This window comes from Coenobita brevimanus, chromosome 83 (assembly GCF_032717465.1).
Source record: "Coenobita brevimanus isolate Jiangsu-jjx chromosome 83, ASM3271746v2, whole genome shotgun sequence".
Taxonomy (NCBI): Eukaryota; Metazoa; Arthropoda; class Malacostraca; order Decapoda; family Coenobitidae; genus Coenobita; species Coenobita brevimanus.
In genome coordinates this window covers 11,571,353-11,590,467 of record NC_137036.1, presented here as the reverse complement: position 1 = coordinate 11,590,467, position 19,115 = coordinate 11,571,353, and the positions used below count along the sequence as shown (strand labels likewise).

General features: G+C 44.3%; 2 non-coding genes and 1 pseudogene across 2 annotated transcripts; 1 reads left to right on the top strand and 2 right to left on the bottom strand.

The window, feature by feature from the left end:
• The first annotated feature begins 1,467 nt into the window (after positions 1-1,467).
• Positions 1,468-1,877, top strand: LOC145409918 (histone H2A-like; annotated as a pseudogene).
• Positions 1,878-3,107: 1,230 nt separating this feature from the next.
• Positions 3,108-3,226, bottom strand: LOC145409958 (5S ribosomal RNA). The gene has a single exon (XR_013899185.1). It is a non-coding gene; the product is annotated as a 5S ribosomal RNA (ribosomal RNA).
• Positions 3,227-14,987: 11,761 nt separating this feature from the next.
• LOC145409957 (5S ribosomal RNA) lies at positions 14,988-15,106 on the bottom strand. The gene has a single exon (XR_013899184.1). It is a non-coding gene; the product is annotated as a 5S ribosomal RNA (ribosomal RNA).
• Between the last annotated feature and the right edge of the window lie 4,009 nt (positions 15,107-19,115).

Here is a 19,115-nt window from a genome sequence, read left to right as displayed (position 1 = left end):
AGAGTGGGCCAGTTTAGACTTGATTAGGTAAGCGACCGTTTGGTTATGTTATGTATGGCACTGGTGTTCTGTGGCATGCTTGTTCCTATGAATTTCCTGTGTGATATCGAAGGATCTATTTACCGACCCACCCATGTCATTATCCATCCATATATCTAGCGATCCGTCCTCCTATCCGCCTTTCTTCTGAAACATTCTATGCAAATAGCAATCTGTCTAGGTATCTAACTTTCTAGCAGTCGAGTCAACATAGCTGCCTACCAAGCAATTAGCTTTGCGATCTATGTCGAGTCATGATTTCCTTCTGCACAACTATCTATATACCTGGGTATGTATTTAGTAATCACTCTGTCTATCTACCTTCCTGTCTTTAAGTCAATTAGTCGTTCGATCTATTTATCGGGTTATAATTTCCTAGCGGGCCACCTATCTGCCTTGGTATCTCTCTATCTATCTGTACTCATAAATATCCATCCACCCACCTATCTGTCTGTCTGCCGCTCAACCGACCTCTCCATATTATACCAAACGATCAGTCTTAAACTTGGCGCCTCTCGAGTCCCTTACTCTTATTTTGATTTCCGTGGCATTGACATATAGGTCAAGTAAGCCGCCGAATGCGTGCATTGACCTATACCATGTCTTCATTCGTTCTCTTTCACAGAAATTCAGTGTGGCCCTCTAAGAGAGGCCCGGGGGTTGTGCGCTTTGCCATGGCAAGGTTGGATAGGGCAATGCAAGGCAACGCAGTTATACACTCGCCTAACCGTCGAAGTCGTACATGGTTCGCCCTTGCCTCTTCAGGGCGTAAACCACGTCCCTCTCGGTCACAGTCTTCCGCTTGGCGTGGTCAGTGAAGGTGACAGCGTTGCGAATCACCTTCTCGAAGAACACCTTCAGAAGAGCGTGGGTATCCTCGTAGATGAGGACAGAGATACGCTTCACTCCGCACGACGATCAAGACGACGGACGGCAGACTTCATGATGCCCTAGATGTTGTCATGAAGCACCTTGTGGTCGCGCTTGGCGCCTACCTTGGCCAGACCTTTGTCACCTATGCCTCGACACGTCATGCCTGCTGCTCAGACTTAGGGTGACACTGAGTTACCCCCACACCATCATCAACGACATACTGCCGTTGACGAACATACTCACCATCACACCCTTCACGCTGTCTTTGCACGTATTGGCTACATTTACACTCCTCCATGCAACCCATACAACCAGCAAACAATGACGTTTGCATGACAGCGACCTCCCCCCTCCCCGCTTCCCAACAATAAACACATGCATATTGGCTTAAACCGTGACACTTTCTCTTTATCTAGATTTCTTTCTCTCCTACTAGTCAAATCTCCATGCCTGCGTTCCGTCCTTCCTCCCCTCCCCTTTTTCCATACTTTTTCATTTGTTTTGTGTTGCGGCGACCCATTAGTCTCCTACTGAAGGTCCTACTCAGACGACACGATGTCCGGACGTGGCAAGGGTAGCAAGGTGAAGGGGAGTCTCGATCTAGCAAGGCTGGGCTCCAGTTCCATATCCTTCACAAAGATAATTATTCTGAGCGTGTGGATGCTGGTTCTCCTGTCTATTTGGCTGCAGTCATGGAGCACCTTGTGGCTGAAGCGCTTGAGATGGTTGGCAACGCTGCCCGTCACAGCAAGAAGACTCATGTCAGTCGCCGTTACATGCAGATGGTCATCCGTAATGACGACGAGGTGAACAAGCTCTTGTCCGGCGTCATCATCATCCAGGCAGGTGACCTACCTAACATCCAGGCTGTGCTGCTTCCCAAGAAGTCAGAGAGAAAGTCAACACTTCCGTTAAAATCCTCTTCACCTCCATCGGCTCCTTTACGAACAACATCCGCTTCATAAGAAAGAATAAACTTAGGGATTGCCTTACATCACCATGTCTATAGTCTTTCTGAATGTATGCGCGCATTTATGTATGTGTGTATGATGTGGCATGAGATGTCTGCTGGTTTGTGTCTGTGCATGTATTTATGTTTAGCTGCAAGTAAGTAGGTACTTACATCAGTGAGGGTGCAGTGGTCGATTGATATTCCCCCTGCCAACTGCACATAAGCCTCGTAACGTACATCCTGAGCGGGTTGGTAGGTTGATGGATGAATGAAAGCATAGATGATGGCTTGCCTTTAGCCATGGAGGGACTGGACAAAGTTGCTGAATGCTATGTTGATGTATTATCCGCGGGGTGACGACCATGGAGGATTTTATACCCCCAAAAAAGAGCACTTCAGACAATAATAAAAACAACAACTAATACTGATAACACTACAGCCGAGAATAGTATTGCTCCCCTACATCTGGTTACTGTTATTATAAATATTATTATTCTTGGAATTATTGTTCCCATTGTTAATTTCGTTGTTACTTCGAATTTTTATTGTTACAATTATTTCTTATCGTTATATGAAACATTTTGATGATGGTAGTACTGCCACAACAACTACTACATCTATCAGAACAAACACTACTACTACCACTACTACAACTACTACTACTACTACTACTACCACGAGGAGAAGCATTAGTGATTTATACGAGTTGGTAGCTACGATGGGGCCTATGTGAAGGGGTTCCTCGGGTGGTCGGTGTTGTTGGAAACGCTACAAGACACTTGGTGATGAGGGCAAGGTAGCGTCCTGCCTGCCTGCCTGGGTTGGTGTGTTGTTGTGGCGGGTGGTGCAGCGCTTATCCCGTTGAGGGTCATGGCTGGAGCTTGGAAAAGAGAGAAAACGGTCGTGAGAGCGACAGATTCAAGGGATAACCTGTTCATTTGGAAATATTCCATCTAACACACATGTATTCATATGCATTGTGTGTGATGCCTCACCGACGTGACAGTGTCTTTTCTAGGTGCATCAGTAAAGCTTGCTTGTGGTGCATTGCAGGGCAGAAATAGCTTCGACTAGTGGGATTTACCTTCAAGAGTTATGGAGGTGACCCCTTGAGCACGTCAGATGAGATATTGTCGCTAAAGAAAGGAAATTCCCAGGATTCGCAGCCGCCTGTTCTTCTGAGTGTACGGATCATAGTTTGAGGCAGGAGAAAAAGAAAAAGAAAAAAAAAGTAAAAAGATTATGCCAACAGCATCTGGTGTTCCCAGGCGGTCACCCATCCAAGTACTAACCAGACCCAACGTTGCTTAACTTCGCTGATCGGACGAGAAGCGGTGCTCTCAACGTGGTGTGGCCGTTGGCAATGAATGATGAAAAGAAATAGAAATATGAACTTACTGAGCCTCAAGAGGCTTCTATCGAGTTCTTTTTCTTATTTCCAGATTTCATAGGCGATATCGACAACCTTCCAGCCTGTCGATGGATTACCTATTTCATCACCGTGTATTGAGACATATAGAACAAAGGAAAAGAAAATGCAAGATGCAAATACAAATGGACAAACAGCATGACAAACAGGCAAACGCTCATTGAGTAATCGATCGTTCCTTAAAACACGACGCCGGCAGCTTGATTATATTCCATTTTCACTCATTGACATCATGCAGGCTCATGTCAAGCAGGCACGTAGGCAGAAAGCCAAGCAGGTGGGTAAGTAGATAGGTAGGTAGGAAGGCAGGTAGGTAGGTAGGACGTTTGGTAGGTAGGTGGGTATACAAAAAAAAAAAAAAAACTGTTGAAATCGCATTGGTGGGAAAGGCAATGTCTTCTCAAAAAAGTAAATATATATAAAGACCTTGATTACAACTGTAAGAGATATAAAAGTCAAAATCTAAAGACAGTTCCTTAAACCTCTTGTTTGCCATTAGGTCCCACCTTTCGGAGAGAGGTGAAGGACGCTAAACCTCTCCGTGCGCGTGCGTTCGTTAGTGTGTCCCTGCCTGCCTGGCTGCATGCATGCATGCATGTCAGCCAGACTTCATCCCAACCCCTCCTCCTCTGTCTCTCTCTCTGTATAGAATATATATATATATATATATATATATATATATATATATATATATATATATATATATATATATATATATATATATATATTGCCAGACTCCTCAATCCCGTTTGGGGTGGCCACAAACAAATCGCCTCCAAGTCGCCCTGTCCCCCGCCATTTCACTGGCCTGCTCCCAACTCACACCCCCATCTCTCATATACCTCTCCACCCCATCCCTCCATCTCATCCTCGGCCTCCCCCTCCCCCTTCCCCCCTCCACCTCACTCACATACACTCTCATCGTCAGTCTTTCACCCTCCATCCTCTGCACATGACCAAACCACCTCAGTGTGTTCCTCATAACGCTTCCTATCACATCCACACCATAACGCTCCTTTATATCCTCGTTCGTCAGCCTGTCTCTCCATGTGACTCCACAGGCTCCTCTTAAATAACTCATTTCCACTGCTCTCACTCTTGACTTGTGTCCTTCCAACAACGTCCAAGCTTCATTTCCATACGTTAGAGTTGGTATCACAATACTGTCATGTAGTAACTTTTTCACTTCCATGCTCACTTCCCTGTTTCTTATCACTGCTTTCAAAGAACCAGCATCCTTTCTTCCCTGCTGTACCTTTTCAAGCACTTCACCCTCCAAACCTCGATCCTTACTCATCACACTACCCAAGTACTTAAACGTACTCCCATTTTTCAATTCCTCACCATCCAACCTCGCTGTACATTCACTGACTTCACCTCTCTCAAAGACCATCACTTTACTTTTCCCTACATTCACCTATAGATTCCGTTTCTTACACACTCTCCCAAACTCATCCACCAAGCCTTGCAGCTTCCCTTCGTCTTCACTCAACAACACAGTATCATCTGCAAAACAACAGTACAGGGAGTTTCCAAACACTATCCTCTCTCACCAGGGCCACTCCAACATCCACTACCCTACCTTGTACCTCTTTTATTACCCCATCCATGTACAGATTGAACAACCATGGAGACATATCCATGTTTCAACCCAACTTTCAAAGAGAAAAATTCACTTAGTTCACCATCCACACGTACTGCAGCCTTCGCACCATCGTACATACTCTTCACAGCATTCAACAACTTCCCATCTACTCCATATATTCTTAACACTTTCCACAATCCTTGTCTATCCACCCTGTCATATGCTTTCTCCAAATCCATGAAAGCCGCATACAACTTCTTTCCCTTCTCTAGAAACTTTTCCACTAAAGATCTAAGAATGAATATCTGATCTACACAACCTCTTCCCTTCCTAAAGCCTCCCTGTTCTTCTCCAACTACTTTCTCTGTTCTTTCTCTAACTCTGTCAATAAGTATTCTATCATACACTTTTCCTATTATACTAAGAAGACAAATGCCCCTATGATTACCACACACTTCTTTTTCCCCTTTTCCTTTGTACAAGGGAATAATTATACCTGACTTCCAATCCTCCGAGACTCTACCTTCCTCCCAGGCCAATCTGCACATCTTCCACATCCATTCTACTACTATCTCTCCCCCATGCTTCAGCATTTCACCACACACTCCATCAATTCCTGGGGCTTTCCCCGATTTAACTTTCTTCATTGCTTCCATAACTTCTTTCCTACTGATTTCTTCCTGCCTTCTCACCTCCCTCCTTCTCCCAGCCATTCCCCAGCCACTTATATTCGCATTACTTCCATCCTCTTTGTTCAACAATTCCTTAAAGTGTTCTCTCCATCTGCTCACTTTTTCTCCCTTCTCCACTAGTAATCTACCATTTTTATCTTTCACTCCCCTGCTAACTTCACTTCCCCCCTGTCTTACTCGTTTCACCTCTTTCCAGAACATTTTCTTACAGTCCCTCCACTTTACACTCAAATTCCTTCCGAATTCCTCATCCACTCTCTTCTTAATCTCTCTTACTAATCTTTTCACCTCTCTCTTTCTTTCTACATATAACTCTCTCTTCCGCCTCTCAACTTCTTCCACGCCCCTATTTCTCATCCATTCATTGTATGCTTTCTTCTTTTGTGCCACAGCCTGTCTCAACTCTTCAGTCCACCACGCTGTTCCTTGCACCCCTTCCGTCTTCTCTTCCTTCCACACACCACATCTTTGGTAGTTGGCTGCGAACGTCATCCACTCACTCATAGTAAGGATGCCTTATTGTCACTACACTGAGTGACAAGCCAAATGGCTTACTGTATCAAGGAAACCATTAACTACACTGAGTGGTAACCACATAACCGGGGTTTTAGCTGGGTTAAGTGTCCTCCAGATTCCCCTGTCTAAAATCACTGAAATCATGGCAAATGTTTCGGAGAGCCTCGGAGGTCCCAATGCCTGCCCAGGACCCCAACCAAATGGGCAGAATCGCATAGCCATGTGGAAAGTGAGAGTGTTGAATGAGGAAAACAGGAGGGTGGAAGTGGTGAATATGTTCATGAGAATTAGATATGCCGTGATGTCATTGTGTGAAACAAAGATGGAAGGCTGTGAAGTAGAGGAGTGGGAGAGTGTGAAATATGTAATATCGAGCATGAATCGGCGAGGAAGATGCAAGGAAGGAGTTGCCAAGGGAGGAATGCTAAAGCGGTGCGTGGTGTGGCAAGAGTATCAACAAAGAAGAAAGGTACGGCATGGTGGGATAACGAGGTTAAGAGAGAAGTGGAGGAAAATAGGAAAAAGTGGCGAGAATGGTTACAGGACAGGGATTCAACTGAAGTAAGAACTGAATATACTGAGAGCAGGAAGCAAGTATAGAGACTAGTGAAGAGGAAAAGAATCAGGTAAATGATCTAGGAAGCAAAATTGAATGCAAACTATTCTTTAAATAGGAAGTGGTTCTGGAAAGAGGTGCGGAAATGTAGAAGTGAGAGCCAAAAGAAATATGAAGGTGTTAAGGATACAGGTGATAGATTATTAACCGGTGAGGATGAAGTAAGGGTCAGATGGAAAGAATATTTTGAAAGCCTGGTGAATGAAATAAAGAGAGCAGAATAGCTGTAAACATGATTGGTTTTGTGGGTGTGCAGAGAAGGAATGCGATGCCAAGAAATGTGACACTCGCACAGGTAAAGAACGCTGTGAAGCGGCTGAAAAATGGGGAAGCAGCTGGGGTTGATGAAGTGTATGCAGAGATGATTAAGTGTGGTGGAGTGAGCGGAAGGAAGTGCTTGCAGGAGGTATGTAAGATGGCATGGATGGGTGAAGCATTACCAGCAGTGGAAGAAGGCCGTGATTCTACTGTACAAAAATAAACATGAACCAAGTGAGTGCAATAATTATTGTAGAATAAGTTTATTCATTATGGAAAGGAAGGTATATTGAAGAATTATTCTAGAGAAGGTAAAAGAGATATCAGAAGTCCAAGTGAGTGATAGATGTGGTGGCTTTAGGGAAGGCAGAAGACTTGTGGATCAAATATTTACAGTAAGACAGATAGTGGAGAAGGCTTGTGAGATGGACTCTAAGGTGTTTATGGCATTCATGCATCTGGAAAAAGCATAAAAGAAAGTAGACAGAGAAGTGGAAGGTTTTCCGCATGTACGGTGTAGATGGTATGCTGGTAGATGCCATCAAGAGTTTTTATGATTGTAGTGAATCATATGTATGGGTAAATGGGCATATAAGCGAATGGTTCACGATCGGTGTGAGCGTGAGACAAGGTTGTGTGATGACTCCAAAGATGTTCAATATATATATAGATAGATAGATAGATAGGTAGATAGACAGAAAGATTTATCTATCTATCTATCTATCTATATCTATTTATCTATACAGATATATATATATATATATATATATATATATATATATATATATATATATATATATATATATATATATATATATATATATATATATATATATATATATATATACATGCATAAAATCATATGTACGCAGATGCTTACAGTCAAACATACGTACATAAATACATACATACATTCGTGCGTCCTTTGTGTAAGAAATATATAATTAAGTTCGCCTCGATTTGCGTGCTATTTTGGCAGGGTTTGCGTATATGTAGTCAGACTGGGATACTTTTCTTTGGGCTTCTATGTGGTCTAACGTTATTCTGAAGAGTCTTGCTTCCTTTCTCTGAGTTTGGGCTTGTTGTCGGTCATGTTAATACTGGTTAGGTAACGAGAAGCCTTTAGTTTTAGTGGGATGATGTCTGGCTACTTACGGATAATTAGGTTAGGTGAGATTTGGTTTGGTGAATTGAGGGGATTTAAGGTTTTGGTTACGTTTGGTGAGGTTTGATAAGGCCAGGTAAGAATAGGTTGGATTAGTTTAGGTTTTGTTTTGTTTGATAAGGCTAGTTTTTATTGTGTCTCTGTGTTAAGTGAGGTTGGGTTTAGATTAGTTCCGTTAGGTGAAGTTAGGTTTGCTTTGGTGAGGCGAGGCTTTGTTTGGTTTGGTGTGGCTAGACTAGGTTACTTTTGCTTTGGTAAGGTGAGTTTAAGCCAGGTTTTGGTTGTTTAGATTTGGCGAGGTGAGATGAGGTGAGGTTTGGGAAGGTTTAGTTAGGTTTGCTTTGGTCTGGTTCGTTTAGGTTAGGATTGGTATGGTTTGGTTTTGTGAGGTAAGGTTTAATTTGGGTTACCTTACGTAAGGTGAGGCTATGAGTGGTTAGGTTATGTCAGAGTGGGCCAGTTTAGACTTGATTAGGTAAGCGACCGTTTGGTTATGTTATGTATGGCACTGGTGTTCTGTGGCATGCTTGTTCCTATGAATTTCCTGTGTGATATCGAAGGATCTATTTACCGACCCACCCATGTCATTATCCATCCATATATCTAGCGATCCGTCCTCCTATCCGCCTTTCTTCTGAAACATTCTATGCAAATAGCAATCTGTCTAGGTATCTAACTTTCTAGCAGTCGAGTCAACATAGCTGCCTACCAAGCAATTAGCTTTGCGATCTATGTCGAGTCATGATTTCCTTCTGCACAACTATCTATATACCTGGGTATGTATTTAGTAATCACTCTGTCTATCTACCTTCCTGTCTTTAAGTCAATTAGTCGTTCGATCTATTTATCGGGTTATAATTTCCTAGCGGGCCACCTATCTGCCTTGGTATCTCTCTATCTATCTGTACTCATAAATATCCATCCACCCACCTATCTGTCTGTCTGCCGCTCAACCGACCTCTCCATATTATACCAAACGATCAGTCTTAAACTTGGCGCCTCTCGAGTCCCTTACTCTTATTTTGATTTCCGTGGCATTGACATATAGGTCAAGTAAGCCGCCGAATGCGTGCATTGACCTATACCATGTCTTCATTCGTTCTCTTTCACAGAAATTCAGTGTGGCCCTCTAAGAGAGGCCCGGGGGTTGTGCGCTTTGCCATGGCAAGGTTGGATAGGGCAATGCAAGGCAACGCAGTTATACACTCGCCTAACCGTCGAAGTCGTACATGGTTCGCCCTTGCCTCTTCAGGGCGTAAACCACGTCCCTCTCGGTCACAGTCTTCCGCTTGGCGTGGTCAGTGAAGGTGACAGCGTTGCGAATCACCTTCTCGAAGAACACCTTCAGAAGAGCGTGGGTATCCTCGTAGATGAGGACAGAGATACGCTTCACTCCGCACGACGATCAAGACGACGGACGGCAGACTTCATGATGCCCTAGATGTTGTCATGAAGCACCTTGTGGTCGCGCTTGGCGCCTACCTTGGCCAGACCTTTGTCACCTATGCCTCGACACGTCATGCCTGCTGCTCAGACTTAGGGTGACACTGAGTTACCCCCACACCATCATCAACGACATACTGCCGTTGACGAACATACTCACCATCACACCCTTCACGCTGTCTTTGCACGTATTGGCTACATTTACACTCCTCCATGCAACCCATACAACCAGCAAACAATGACGTTTGCATGACAGCGACCTCTACCCCTCCCCGCTTCCCAACAATAAACACATGCATATTGGCTTAAACCGTGACACTTTCTCTTTATCTAGATTTCTTTCTCTCCTACTAGTCAAATCTCCATGCCTGCGTTCCGTCCTTCCTCCCCTCCCCTTTTTCCATACTTTTTCATTTGTTTTGTGTTGCGGCGACCCATTAGTCTCCTACTGAAGGTCCTACTCAGACGACACGATGTCCGGACGTGGCAAGGGTAGCAAGGTGAAGGGGAGTCTCGATCTAGCAAGGCTGGGCTCCAGTTCCATATCCTTCACAAAGATAATTATTCTGAGCGTGTGGATGCTGGTTCTCCTGTCTATTTGGCTGCAGTCATGGAGCACCTTGTGGCTGAAGCGCTTGAGATGGTTGGCAACGCTGCCCGTCACAGCAAGAAGACTCATGTCAGTCGCCGTTACATGCAGATGGTCATCCGTAATGACGACGAGGTGAACAAGCTCTTGTCCGGCGTCATCATCATCCAGGCAGGTGACCTACCTAACATCCAGGCTGTGCTGCTTCCCAAGAAGTCAGAGAGAAAGTCAACACTTCCGTTAAAATCCTCTTCACCTCCATCGGCTCCTTTACGAACAACATCCGCTTCATAAGAAAGAATAAACTTAGGGATTGCCTTACATCACCATGTCTATAGTCTTTCTGAATGTATGCGCGCATTTATGTATGTGTGTATGATGTGGCATGAGATGTCTGCTGGTTTGTGTCTGTGCATGTATTTATGTTTAGCTGCAAGTAAGTAGGTACTTACATCAGTGAGGGTGCAGTGGTCGATTGATATTCCCCCTGCCAACTGCACATAAGCCTCGTAACGTACATCCTGAGCGGGTTGGTAGGTTGATGGATGAATGAAAGCATAGATGATGGCTTGCCTTTAGCCATGGAGGGACTGGACAAAGTTGCTGAATGCTATGTTGATGTATTATCCGCGGGGTGACGACCATGGAGGATTTTATACCCCCAAAAAAGAGCACTTCAGACAATAATAAAAACAACAACTAATACTGATAACACTACAGCCGAGAATAGTATTGCTCCCCTACATCTGGTTACTGTTATTATAAATATTATTATTCTTGGAATTATTGTTCCCATTGTTAATTTCGTTGTTACTTCGAATTTTTATTGTTACAATTATTTCTTATCGTTATATGAAACATTTTGATGATGGTAGTACTGCCACAACAACTACTACATCTATCAGAACAAACACTACTACTACCACTACTACAACTACTACTACTTTTTTTTTTTATGCGAGGAAGAAGGAACCAAAGGCCATGAGCCCGCAGTAACAGTTCCCTCCAAGAGAAAAACAAAATACAATAGAGAGCCAAATTCAAGATTCGATCATTTTGAGATGCCTGGACACACTGCGTTTGAAAGACTGGAGATCATAGGCAGCAGGAAATACAGACAGAGGGAGACAGTTCCAGAGCTGACCTGTTGCATAAATGAAAGACTGGGAGTAACGGTTAACTCTTGCATTAGAGAGATGGACAGAAAAGGGATGAGAGTTTGCTGCCAGACGGGTGCTACGCGCCCGTCGTAGAGGTGGAGGAATGCAAGCAGACAGTTCAGAGGAGCAGTGACCATTAAAGTAGCGATAGAAAAGAGATAAAGATGGAACAGAGCGGCGAAGAGACAGAGGTTGAAGGGAGTCAGTAAGAGGAGGAGAGTTAATGAGACGAAAAGCCTTTGACTCCACCCTATTGAGAAGAGCTGTATGTGGGGAGCCTCCCCACACATGAGAGTTGTAACACAGGGGCGGATAAAACCCCTGTATAGAGTCAAGAATTGCACAGGGGTAAAGAAAGAGCGGAGTCGGCTTAGCACACCCAATCTCTTGGAAGCAGATTTTACAAGAGATATAATATGATTTTTCCAAGATAAGTCCCGAGTAAATGAAACCCCAAGCATGTTCAAGGATGATGCAGGATTAAGCTGAATATTATTAAACATTAGTGGGTATACCTGTGGAAGATTTTGTCGGGTTGATAGGTGTAAGAACTGAGTCTTAGATGCATTAAAAACAACCATATTATTTTTACCCCAGTCAGAGATACGAGCCAAGTTAGACATTAGGTGTGCCATAGCCTCATCCCTTGTTTGTTGAAGTAACTGTTGAGATGGGCGTTGCGGGAACCGAATGGAAAGGTGAAGGGTGGAGTCATCAGCGTATGAGTGGATAGGGTTAGATGTACAGCTTAGAAGATCATTGATGAATAAAAGGAAGAGAGTTGGTGATAGGACAGAGCCCTGAGGAACACCACTGTTGATAGATCTAGGAGAAGAACGATGGCCGTCTACAACAGCGGCTATAGAACGACCAGAAAGGAAACTAGCGATGAAGGCACAGATAGAAGGATAGAAACCGTAGGAGGGCAGTTTGGAAATTAAAGATTTATGCCAGACTCGATCGAAAGCCTTTGAGATGTCAAGTGCAATGGCAAAGCTTTCGCCAAAGTCCCGAAAGGAGGATGACCAGGAGTCTGAAAGGTAGGTGAGAAGATCGCCAGTGGAGCGTCCCTGACGGAACCCATACTGACGATCAGAAAGAAGGTTGTGATAGGAAAGATGCCTTAAAATTTTTCTATTAAGAATAGACTCAAAAACTTTTGAAATACAGGACGTTAAAGCAATTGGACGATAGTTGGAGGGTTGGGAGTGGTCACCCTTCTTAGGGACTGGCTGAATGAGAGCAAACTTCCAGCAAGAAGGAAAAGGTACAAGTTGACAGACAAAGGCGAAAGAGTTTACCTAGGCAGGGTGTAAGCACAGAAGCACAGTTCTTGAGAACAACAGGAGGGACCCCATCAGGCCCATATGCCTTGTTAGTACTGAGGCCAGTGATGGCAGAAAATACATCAACTGAAGAAATTTTAATATCAGCCATGAGGAAGTCAGAGGGGGGAAGTGTTGGAGGAATAGCACCGGAATCGTCTAAGGTGGAATTGGAGGAGAAAGTCTGTGCGAAGAGATCTGCTTTATCAGTAGAAGAAATAGCTACAGAACCATCAGAGTAGAAAAGAGGAGGGAAGGATGATGAGGTAAAGTTGTTAGAAAGATTTTTGGCAAGGTGCCAGAAGGAGCGGGAAGAATTCGAGTTGGAGAGTTGAGAGCATTTAGTAGGGATGAAATTATTTTTAGTAGAGCGAAGAACAGACTTAGCACGATTCCGGGCAGAAACGTAAAGACAATGTGATTCAGGGGTGGGTTGGCTCCGGTACCTTTTGTAGGCCTTCTCCTTGTTGCGGACAGCATTAGAACAAGCGTGATTAAACCAAGGCTTTCTTGCGTTAGTCAAAGGATATGAGAAAGGAATGTATGCTTCCATGCCCGAGAGAATAACCTCTGTAATGCGCAAGGCACACTCAGATGGCTCACGGCCATGGAAGCAATAATCATTCCAGGGAAAATCAAAGAAGTACTGCCTGAGGGCCTCCCAGTCCGCGGCTCCAAAATGCCACAGACGACATTCCTGGAGGGTCCACAGGCCGTACGGAGTGATAGGACAGGTTAAGGTAATAAGGTTGTGATCGGAGGAGCCCAACGGAGAGAAAAGATTAACAGAGTAAGCAGAAGGATTAGTTGTGAGGAAGAGGTCAAGTATGTTGGAGCTCTCTCCAAGGCGGTCAGGGATACGGGTAGGGTGCTGTACAAGCTGCTCTAGGTCATTAAGGATAGAAAAGATGTAGGCTTGTTCACCAGGTGGATCCGTGAAAGGAGAGGAGAGCCAAAGGTGGTGGTGAACATTGAAATCTCCAAGAATGGAGATTTCAGAGAAAGGAGAAATGGACAGAATGTGTTCCATCGTAGAAGTAAGATAGTCGAAGAATTTTTGATAGTCGGTAGAATTAGGGGATAAGTAAACAGCACAGATATATTTAGTCAGAGAATGACAGGAAAGCCGAAGCCAGAGTGTGGAGAGTTCAGAAGAATCAAGTTCAGGAACACGAGAGCAAGATAAGTCGTTGCGTATGTATACACAACAGCCACCTTTGGCTTTGAAATGAGTATAGAGAAAGTAGGAGGATACAGAAAGGGTTTGTTGTCAGTTGCCTCAGACAGCTGAGTCTCCGTTAGAAAAAGAAGGTGAGGTTTAGAGGAGGAGAGGTGGTGCTCAACAGAGTAAAAGTTAGATGAAAGGCCGCGAATGTTGCAGAAATGAAGAAGAAGAGAGTCAGACAGTGGTTCCAGGCACCTCGAGTCGTCACCGGGAGAGGGGCAGATGGTGGGGGCATTTATGGTCCCCCCCCCTGGGGACTCCGAGGCTGGGTGAATTGACGCCATTTTTGTTAATTTAGAATAGGAAGTGTAGTGTGTACTGTGCATGTAGTTTGGTGAAGATAGTTAGAGAAATTGTACTGGAGAGCATGCTGGCCTACTCTCTGTGTAACTGAGACACTGAAAAAGCTCAGCAAAGGGGGATGGTCAGGAACTAGTCCTGAGGGCTGATGAAACGGGAGCTCCAGCACTCCTTGTCATCAGCTTTCCATCCACCTCGGGAGTACTGCCCTGCTCGACTGGTGCTACAGTCTAATCCACCTACTACTACTACCACGAGGAGAAGCATTAGTGATTTATACGAGTTGGTAGCTACGATGGGGCCTATGTGAAGGGGTTCCTCGGGTGGTCGGTGTTGTTGGAAACGCTACAAGACACTTGGTGATGAGGGCAAGGTAGCGTCCTGCCTGCCTGCCTGGGTTGGTGTGTTGTTGTGGCGGGTGGTGCAGCGCTTATCCCGTTGAGGGTCATGGCTGGAGCTTGGAAAAGAGAGAAAACGGTCGTGAGAGCGACAGATTCAAGGGATAACCTGTTCATTTGGAAATATTCCATCTAACACACATGTATTCATATGCATTGTGTGTGATGCCTCACCGACGTGACAGTGTCTTTTCTAGGTGCATCAGTAAAGCTTGCTTGTGGTGCATTGCAGGGCAGAAATAGCTTCGACTAGTGGGATTTACCTTCAAGAGTTATGGAGGTGACCCCTTGAGCACGTCAGATGAGATATTGTCGCTAAAGAAAGGAAATTCCCAGGATTCGCAGCCGCCTGTTCTTCTGAGTGTACGGATCATAGTTTGAGGCAGGAGAAAAAGAAAAAGAAAAAAAAAGTAAAAACATTATGCCAACAGCATCTGGTGTTCCCAGGCGGTCACCCATCCAAGTACTAACCAGACCCAACGTTGCTTAACTTCGCTGATCGGACGAGAAGCGGTGCTCTCAACGTGGTGTGGCCGTTGGCAATGAATGATGAAAAGAAATAGAAATATGAACTTACTGAGCCTCAAGAGGCTTCTATCGAGTTCTTTTTCTTATTTCCAGATTTCATAGGCGATATCGACAACCTTCCAGCCTGTCGATGGATTACCTATTTCATCACCGTGTATTGAGACATATAGAACAAAGGAAAAGAAAATGCAAGATGCAAATACAAATGGACAAACAGCATGACAAACAGGCAAACGCTCATTGAGTAATCGATCGTTCCTTAAAACACGACGCCGGCAGCTTGATTATATTCCATTTTCACTCATTGACATCATGCAGGCTCATGTCAAGCAGGCACGTAGGCAGAAAGCCAAGCAGGTGGGTAAGTAGATAGGTAGGTAGGAAGGCAGGTAGGTAGGTAGGACGTTTGGTAGGTAGGTGGGTATACAAAAAAAAAAAAAAAAAAAAACTGTTGAAATCGCATTGGTGGGAAAGGCAATGTCTTCTCAAAAAAGTAAATATATATAAAGACCTTGATTACAACTGTAAGAGATATAAAAGTCAAAATCTAAAGACAGTTCCTTAAACCTCTTGTTTGCCATTAGGTCCCACCTTTCGGAGAGAGGTGAAGGACGCTAAACCTCTCCGTGCGCGTGCGTTCGTTAGTGTGTCCCTGCCTGCCTGGCTGCATGCATGCATGCATGTCAGCCAGACTTCATCCCAACCCCTCCTCCTCTGTCTCTCTCTCTGTATAGAATATATATATATATATATATATATATATATATATATATATATATATATATATATATATATATATATATTGCCAGACTCCTCAATCCCGTTTGGGGTGGCCACAAACAAATCGCCTCCAAGTCGCCCTGTCCCCCGCCATTTCACTGGCCTGCTCCCAACTCACACCCCCATCTCTCATATACCTCTCCACCCCATCCCTCCATCTCATCCTCGGCCTCCTCCTCCCCCTTCCCCCCTCCACCTCACTCACATACACTCTCATCGTCAGTCTTTCACCCTCCATCCTCTGCACATGACCAAACCACCTCAGTGTGTTCCTCATAACGCTTCCTATCACATCCACACCATAACGCTCCTTTATATCCTCGTTCGTCAGCCTGTCTCTCCATGTGACTCCACAGGCTCCTCTTAAATAACTCATTTCCACTGCTCTCACTCTTGACTTGTGTCCTTCCAACAACGTCCAAGCTTCATTTCCATACGTTAGAGTTGGTATCACAATACTGTCATGTAGTAACTTTTTCACTTCCATGCTCACTTCCCTGTTTCTTATCACTGCTTTCAAAGAACCAGCATCCTTTCTTCCCTGCTGTACCTTTTCAAGCACTTCACCCTCCAAACCTCGATCCTTACTCATCACACTACCCAAGTACTTAAACGTACTCCCATTTTTCAATTCCTCACCATCCAACCTCGCTGTACATTCACTGACTTCACCTCTCTCAAAGACCATCACTTTACTTTTCCCTACATTCACCTATAGATTCCGTTTCTTACACACTCTCCCAAACTCATCCACCAAGCCTTGCAGCTTCCCTTCGTCTTCACTCAACAACACAGTATCATCTGCAAAACAACAGTACAGGGAGTTTCCAAACACTATCCTCTCTCACCAGGGCCACTCCAACATCCACTACCCTACCTTGTACCTCTTTTATTACCCCATCCATGTACAGATTGAACAACCATGGAGACATATCCATGTTTCAACCCAACTTTCAAAGAGAAAAATTCACTTAGTTCACCATCCACACGTACTGCAGCCTTCGCACCATCGTACATACTCTTCACAGCATTCAACAACTTCCCATCTACTCCATATATTCTTAACACTTTCCACAATCCTTGTCTATCCACCCTGTCATATGCTTTCTCCAAATCCATGAAAGCCGCATACAACTTCTTTCCCTTCTCTAGAAACTTTTCCACTAAAGATCTAAGAATGAATATCTGATCTACACAACCTCTTCCCTTCCTAAAGCCTCCTGTTCTTCTCCAACTACTTTCTCTGTTCTTTCTCTAACTCTGTCAATAAGTATTCTATCATACACTTTTCCTATTATACTAAGAAGACAAATGCCCCTATGATTACCACACACTTCTTTTTCCCCTTTTCCTTTGTACAAGGGAATAATTATACCTGACTTCCAATCCTCCGAGACTCTACCTTCCTCCCAGGCCAATCTGCACATCTTCCACATCCATTCTACTACTATCTCTCCCCCATGCTTCAGCATTTCACCACACACTCCATCAATTCCTGGGGCTTTCCCCGATTTAACTTTCTTCATTGCTTCCATAACTTCTTTCCTACTGATTTCTCCCTGCCTTCTCACCTCCCTCCTTCTCCCAGCCATTCCCCAGCCACTTATATTCGCATTACTTCCATCCTCTTTGTTCAACAATTCCTTAAAGTGTTCTCTCCATCTGCTCACTTTTTCTCCCTTCTCCACTAGTAATCTACCATTTTTATCTTTCACTCCCCTGCTAACTTCACTTACCCCCTGGCTTACTCGTTTCACTTCTTTCAAGAACATTTTCTTACAGTCCCTCCACTTTACACTCAAATTCCTTCCGAATTCCTCATCCACTCTCTTCTTAATCTCTCTTACCAATCTTTTCACCTCTCTCTTTCTTTCTACATATAACTCTCTCTTCCGCCTCTCAACTTCTTCCACGCCCCTATTTCTCATCCATTCATTGTATGCTTTCTTCTTTTGTGCCACAGCCTGTCTCAACTCTTCAGTCCACCACGCTGTTCCTTGCACCCCCTTCCGTCTTCTCTTCCTTCCACACACCACATCTTTGGTAGTTGGCTGCGAACGTCATCCACTCACTCATAGTAAGGATGCCTTATTGTCACTACACTGAGTGACAAGCCAAATGGCTTACTGTATCAAGGAAACCATTAACTACACTGAGTGGTAACCACATAACCGGGGTTTTAGCTGGGTTAAGTGTCCTCCAGATTCCCCTGTCTAAAATCACTGAAATCATGGCAAATGTTTCGGAGAGCCTCGGAGGTCCCAATGCCTGCCCAGGACCCCAACCAAATGGGCAGAATCGCATAGCCATGTGGAAAGTGAGTGTTGAATGAGGAAAACAGGAGGGTGGAAGTGGTGAATATGTTCATGAGAATTAGATATGCCGTGATGTCATTGTGTGAAACAAAGATGGAAGGCTGTGAAGTAGAGGAGTGGGAGAGTGTGAAATATGTAATATCGGGCATGAATGGGCGAGGAAGATGCAAGGAAGGAGTTGCCAAGGGAGGAAAGCTAAAGCGGTGCGTGGTGTGGCAAGAGTATCAACAAAGAAGAAAGGTACGGCATGGTGGGATAACGAGGTTAAGAGAGAAGTGGAGGAAAATAGGAAAAAGTGGCGAGAATGGTTACAGGACAGGGATTCAACTGAAGTAAGAACTGAATATACTGAGAGCAGGAAGCAAGTATAGAGACTAGTGAAGAGGAAAAGAATCAGGTAAATGATCTAGGAAGCAAAATTGAATGCAAACTATTCTTTAAATTGGAAGTGGTTCTGGAAAGAGGTGCGGAAATGTAGAAGTGACAGCCAAAAGAAATATGAAGGTGTTAAGGATACAGGTGATAGATTATTAACCGGTGAGGATGAAGTAAGGGTCAGATGGAAAGAATATTTTGAAAGCCTGGTGAATGAAATAAAGAGAGCAGAATAGCTGTAAACATGATTGGTTTTGTGGGTGTGCAGAGAAGGAATGCGATGCCAAGAAATGTGACACTCGCACAGGTAAAGAACGCTGTGAAGCGGCTGAAAAATGGGGACGCAGCTGGGGTTGATGAAGTGTATGCAGAGATGATTAAGTGTGGTGGAGTGAGCGGAAGGAAGTGCTTGCAGGAGGTATGTAAGATGGCATGGATGGGTGAAGCATTACCAGCAGTGGAAGAAGGCCGTGATTCTACTGTACAAAAATAAACATGAACCAAGTGAGTGCAATAATTATTGTAGAATAAGTTTATTCATTATGGAAAGGA